The sequence below is a fragment of the Saccopteryx leptura genome, chromosome 1 (assembly GCF_036850995.1).
Source record: "Saccopteryx leptura isolate mSacLep1 chromosome 1, mSacLep1_pri_phased_curated, whole genome shotgun sequence".
In the NCBI taxonomy this organism is placed as follows: domain Eukaryota; kingdom Metazoa; phylum Chordata; class Mammalia; order Chiroptera; family Emballonuridae; genus Saccopteryx; species Saccopteryx leptura.
Window position 1 is genome coordinate 165,614,550 of NC_089503.1, and position 6,919 is coordinate 165,621,468.

The window sequence follows — 6,919 nt, forward strand, 5'->3', positions numbered from 1 at the left end:
CTAGAAGCTCATGGAGCTATGCCTTGAAATACTAAGGGAAATTATTTTCCGTTTTGACTTTATAGCAAATAAAACTATCAGTGTCTTCTGAGAGTAGGAAAGAATCACTTTGGAGACGTGGAAAGAGTTAGGTTGTGTTTTTCCCATCCATCATTTCTGTTTCTTAAGAGATTTCTTGTCAATCATCACAAGCAAAATGAAGAGAGAGATGTAGGATGAGAGGCAGGATTGGGTGGAAACCATTTACTATATTTAGAAAGTAGCTGGGGATAACAGGGCCCAAGACCATCAATCACAGGATAAAGAAGAAAAAAAGACTATCTTAGCGCTACCTATGAGGTTCCACATCTAATGAGATGTTGTTCACAATGTGCACACTGAAGACATTGAGATTTCTGAAGACAGTGTTCTGCAGAGAGCAGTCAAATCATGTATTTGTTGGTTGGAATCTCATCTGTTTTCCTCCAAGAGATTGTGAACTCCACAAGGACAGGGTCTCACCAAGCGCCTGGTGCATGCTCAGCACTCACTCTCAGTCTGAAGGAATAGGTCTGGCTGATGTGAGTGCGTTATTAGAGAAGTACACCTGCTCTGAGTGGAAAGCGAAGATTCTGTCTCTCTGAGCTTCATCTGCCCAGGGGATAGCTGTATCCTTGTACCACTGTTGTGATAGCTATTGCTTTGCAGTACACTTGAAATCAGGAACAGGGGGTCCTCAACTTTGTTCTTTAAGATCTATTCTGGTCCTTTGAGTTTCCATATACATATTAGTTTGTTTACTACCAAAAACGTGTTAGCTGGGATTTTAATAGGCATTGCATTGAATTATCGATGAGTTTGGGGAGTGGTGTCATGGTATCAATCTTGTTTTCTGGTCCAGGAACCCGGGAGACCGTTTCATTTCTTGAGGTCTCTAATTTCTTTTGGTGATGTTTTGTAGTTTTTGGTGTGCAGTCTTGCATTTTATTTAATTAATTCATACCTAAGTATTCACTTCCACCTACTTTGGTAACTAAACGTAGTTTGAACACGGCCTTGCTCACCTGTTTTCTGTGGCGGCTTTGGTTACAAGGGCAGAGTAGTTGCAAAAGAAAACATTTGCCTGTCACTGGTTTGGAAGAAGCCGCCTGAACATGCTCTCTGCTGGCCCGGACCGCAGGAGCTACGTTCCATAAACACATGGAGAAATTTATGTTTTCACTTTAAAGTTACAATTGAGTAATCTTTACAATGCACGGTGCACCGCTTTTTATCTTTGGGCCACTAGCTTCTGCAATTTCTAATACAAGTTATTCTTTGCTCCAACAAACCCTCAAATTGCTGTCCTCTAAATGACACATTGAGGGCCTCTAAGACCTTCAGATACTGGGCTTAGATTCCTGACAGGTTGCCACCCTGGGATCCCGAGAGTCTTTTGTTTGTTTGTTTGTTTGTTTGTTTGTTTTAGCCTCGAGGAACAGTAATAGGTAGTAACTGCACCTTTTTGACATGAGACCACAGGACTCAGTGGGAAGGATGTCAAACCTCTTGGGAGCAACACTTTGTTCAGACTCTTCACAATGTCTGTGGGTCCTGGAGACATTTATTGTTTGTTTCTGCTGCTGGCGAGGTACGGCCTTCAAACAGGGAGACCCAGGAGGTGCGGGAGGAAGGGACTTCTCAGATGAAGGGAAAGAGCCTTTCTGCTTGTTATTGAGTTCGTTTTTTCCCCAAAGGCTTGCTCTGTTTATGGCCCTTGCACTGACTGACACTGCGGGTCCAGAGGAAGGGAATACCTTTTCTGCTAAATAACAGGAACAAATAAGAATGACTAAAACTGGAAGTATATTATTTCTTTTTGAACTTTTCTTTTCTTTTTTTTACTAACATTGCATACAATTTTCAAGAGAACAGACTTAGTTGACCTCTGTTGAGAGACAATTGGCAATAGGGCTGAGGGACAAAAAATAGCAAAAATGCAAACAGAGTACGTTTCTTGAAATGCAAAATAAGTGAGGGGAACACCGTGACTGACTGGAATTGGTACATCTCAAGGCTTGGCTTGGAAAGAAACACAAGTAAAATGCAAATAATTGGAAATAGCATGTGGTCAGTCTTTGGATTTGCTTTGTGATAACACCATCTTGTGGCCAAATGTAAAATAGTTTTCCATCGAAAACCGAGGCTGGGTTTAGTTCAATAGAAAGCTTCCTGTGAACACTCCACCAAATTACATTTACAGGACACTGTCTTCTTTCTTTCTTTTTATTATAATTATTGATTTTACCATCATTTTAAAAACTTCTTATTTAAATTCCCAAAACGTTACCATTATCTAAATTATTGAGAAAGATCTTATTCCTCTATACCTGTCTCCATCTTGCTCACTCATATTCCCTCCCTCATGTCTCCGTGTAATTGCCAGCACCCTCCCGGCGCCCCACAACGACTTAGGTTCACTGTTCGGCGCTCTTCCACACCCGTCTGCAGCACCTGGCACAGACTGAATTAGGCAATCCGTTCACTGAAGTCACGTGTCTCCAGTCTGTTTCCCACTGAGCTCTGAGCTCCGAGAGGGGAGGTACCACGCTGATGCTTGTTTTATTATCTCAAGGATTCAATATACAGTTTAGAAAATACATAATGTTTTGGAGGCAGACTAACTCACAGGAGCTCTGCTTTGGGGATGTGACACCAAAGTCCCAATTAATGACAAAGTGCGACTTTCCTGCTTTGCTTTCTGTGCATAAATTTCCCTTCGGGAGCCCTGAAGGAATCTGCATATCCGCTGGCTCGGTTCTCAGCCAAGGAGAATCATCGTGTGTTTCATGGTGCACCGTTCATCACCATCATTTCATATTCATGTTCTCTTTTCCTTCCCTGTCTTGGTAACTTCTTTTGCTTGGAATTTAAGATCCATGTCACTAAGTAGTCTATGTTTTATAAAGATATCAAGACGATTAGAAACAGAGATTTTCTTTTTCCTTCGGGTTTTCTCACAAAACAGTTTCGAACAGATTCAAGTTCAACATATGTGCGTTAGGAACAGAATACTCGATCCTTTCCCAACATGTGATGGTTGTCTTGTTTCATGCTTGCATCTACACCTCATTAGTTTGTGTTTTAAGGTGCATGTGTTTTTTTTAGAAAAAAAATTCCATGTGTGTTTTATCAGTTACATAAAATAAGATGCACATTAAACTGTGGGAAGTGGGGGACTGGAGCTGGCTGCGGGGGGGGGGGGGTCGGGTTTCATATCCCAAGATCCTTAAACAAGAAACAAGAGAAAACCCATCCTGCCAAATGTGTCCGCCACAGGATTAGATGGTTTCACACCTTTTGTCTTATTTATTTCCCCCCAACAGTTGCATTGCTGTTTCCCCTGACGGTAACTGTTAATACCCATTTTTACAAAGGAAGGCAAGGAAGATCAGGACAGTGAGTCACTTCCCGTGGTGCAGACAGGAAATCAGAGCCGAGAGCACCTCCCACGACTGCAGGCACTTCCATCACAGGGGTGCGTCCCCTTCCACGATAATCATCGTATGCAAAAATGATCGAGGATTATGGGAAAATGAAGATTGGTTGTGAATACAGTGCAAAGTAAACAAAAAGGACTTGGATAAAAAGGTCTTCTGACTGGAAGTCGCCTATGAACAGAAGTTACAGGTCTAAAAGAAAACAGAATTTTGATGAATCTGCATAATTATCACAGAAGGGCTGGTGTCTCTTGAATAAAATGAAAGGTTACATGGGTGGGGCATCTCTGGCATGGATTAAGTACCAAGGGGAAGGCAGACAAGATACATGAGTGTCCCCCAAATAGGCTGTTTGGACGACTGGGCAGAAAGGAGAAGTTCAAGTGGTCCCCAGGGGCGCAACTGCTCCCGACATGAAAACTGTGTAGATATTTTGGTGACTGGTTTCTTCCAAGAACTTTTAGAGTCAGCTCTTGGGCTGTTTATATGAATTCCATTCCAGCAAGCCTATGGATGTATATAAATAGTTTTCATGTAGATTTAAAAAAAATTACATGAAACAGAAGATGGCAAGCGTGTGGCCGATCTCATTTCATTATCCTTGCTGCCAGGTTCACTTTGTTCTGCATAAAATGGTGACACCGTTGAGTGCCTGGGTCAGTGTTCCCTTTGCGGATTAACCCCGGCGCCTTCTGATGATTCTGATGGCCATCGCGTGGGGGATGCTGCCCACTGCGTTCGACATAAAACGGCCACGACCTCATGATTCATGATATGTTGAGAAAGCTTAACCAGCTTTGTGCATGTAATACATCTTGTCACTGTCACTTTCACAACTGTGCGAGACGTTGTCAGCCCGTGTGCCGATATTTTCTCAAATCGGATTCTACTTGCGTGCCATCTGCCAAACAGTTCCTGAGACTGCTTCACAAAAGTCATGTTTAGAAAGTGTGTGATAATGGAAGTACCCCCGGTGGTATCCACAGCTTAAATGAAACATGTCTATACAGCTGGGGTTCCTGCTACTATCCCATCATCACCTGCAAGAGGAAGATATAACAGTGTCACTGTGATCTGTCATCGTAATGAAACCCAAGAAAGCAGAGGAAAGCTAATGCGGTGTTTATGGGGAGTGAAGTGGAAATTCAGTCCTCGGGATGAGGGATGGTTTCAGCCCCTTAGCAGGCATAGAGACTGTATTGTTTACAATCCAAGGGAATAATCAGTTTCATGACCATGTCTATTAGTTTTGTATGCTGTAGCAAATGACTTCAATCTTATAGGCTTAGAACAACATAAATTTATTATCTCAGTTCTGGAAGCCAAAAGCCCAGAATGAGTCTTAAGAGGCTAAAGTCAAGGTGTTTGTTCCATCTGGAGGTTACAGGGAGGAAGGCATCTCCTTGCCTTTCCTAGTAACTGGTGGCTGCCCGCATGCCTTGGCTTGTGGCCCCTCCCTTCAAGTGTATCCCTCCCTCCTCTTCTTCCTTCCTCACAGCTCCTCCTGCCCCCTGTCATGAGCACATGTGTGATTCCACACAGCCCACCCAGACACTTCAGGATGATCTCACAACCTCAGATGTAATCAGACCTGCAAAGCCTCTTTCGCCACATAAGGTAACATAACCAGTGGTCCCGGGAATCAGGATGCGGACATCCTTGGGGCCTCTTATACTGTCTGCTGCAGCAAGGGGACTGGCTTATTGATTCCATTGCAGATATTTTCGTGTACCTACCAAACATTGTTCGGAAGCTTCCTTCCTACCAGGTACTTGGCCCTGTGTAAAAAACATGAATTTGCCCTGAGGTTCATTTTATAGACAAGCTGCTTAGGATGGGGTCAGATGGATAACGCAGCTGCTGCCATGGATTATGGTGAAGAAGCCTGCTGGCAATGGAGCATCCAATAGAAGCGGTCCCCCGGATCTACGGGGCATGAGGAGGTGTTCTGGAGGGAAGAGCGGAAGGATAGATGGGAGGGGCCAGTTATGCTCAGGTGGATCATCGGAGAAGAAAGAGAAACAAGGTTGTAATCACCTAAACTCACATGTCTGTGAGGCTTTAGACCCACCGTGACCTGCAATCCACTGTTCCCATCTTCACTGCCTTCTTGGATCACTGACCTTCCCACCCAGCAAATCAGTGGCTCCCAATTATAACCATGCCTTCGCCCCGGCCCAGAACTACTTCATCTCTTCTGTGCCTTGTTTGCCAAATTCACCGTTTTCGTCCAAGCCTATGATGCCTTTGCAGCTGCACCCATGGGGCTAAGCAAGGCAGGAGAGTAACACGCATGTGCACGGACTGGCCTCACTTTGAATCCATATCCTTGAATCGGAAACTGGGCTTGGGATGTCACGTGGCCATCCTCACATTGTCCCCTCACCCAGGTCCTCTGCCATGTCCTCTGCCAGGTCTTCTCCCAGGTCCTCTGCCAGGTCCTCTCCCAGGGTCCTCTCCCTCTCTCCCGGGCAACGGTTTCACATCTCCAGCACCCTGCATATACCTGTGCCAACAACTTCTGACCTTGTGTCTGCCTTCTAGCTCACGGTGCAAAAAAACACAAACATTTAGCAGAGTGTCTACAGCCTTCCCTGCCACATCTATCCGCCCACAATTCCAAGGGCCCGAAGCTTCAGGAGTCGTGATCTTTTTTTGCCTTTCTTTATCACAGAAAAACTGTTTGCACTTCCAAGTTCAGTCTTCCCACTTCTACACCAATTTCCATGGTTTTTTTTTTAAGATTTTCCCCCTTTCAGGATATTATTTGAGCAATTCTGCTTTCTCTATCACTGAAAAATGTTTTTTTTTTCTGTCCACGAAAGCATTCCCATTAACATGCATGCCCTAATTATTTCTCTTCTCTTAAGAACAAAAACATTCTCATTTTAAAAGAGCCTGTCAGCTATGTTAACTCAGGCCTCTGCTTTCTTCTCTGGTCATCTTCCTCAAAGGGACACACATCCTCCTCCTTTCCTCCAAAGCTCTCTGAAACTTTTTTTCCAAATAAGGGTTTTATTCTATCCCCTCCAGTACAACCGTTTAAAGATATTACTAAGAATAGCTCACACTGATACACACTCAGTGTGTTCCTGGCGCTTCAGAAATGTGCAACAGCTCATCACATTTTATCAACCTAATTGTGAAATTCTTTATCAAGCCTCAGTTCACAATAAAACTGGAGGGCTGACAATGTAACGATTTACTGCTTTTAAGCTTTCTGCTGCTTTTTCCTTTCCTTGGGCTACCTTTTCAGGAGCATTCGGATTGCTTCTTTCCTAGCAAGGTTTGTGCTTCTGTGGAGACATAGGGCTCGAGTCTGTATTCTACTTCTATGCCAGTGAATGAAAATGTCATTTAAATTTTAAAAAGGAGGGGCAGGTGTGGTTATTTAAGCTTGATGAAGAGCACACAGTAGAAGACACAGAAATTGTTGGCATGATTTAAGATAGTCAGACACA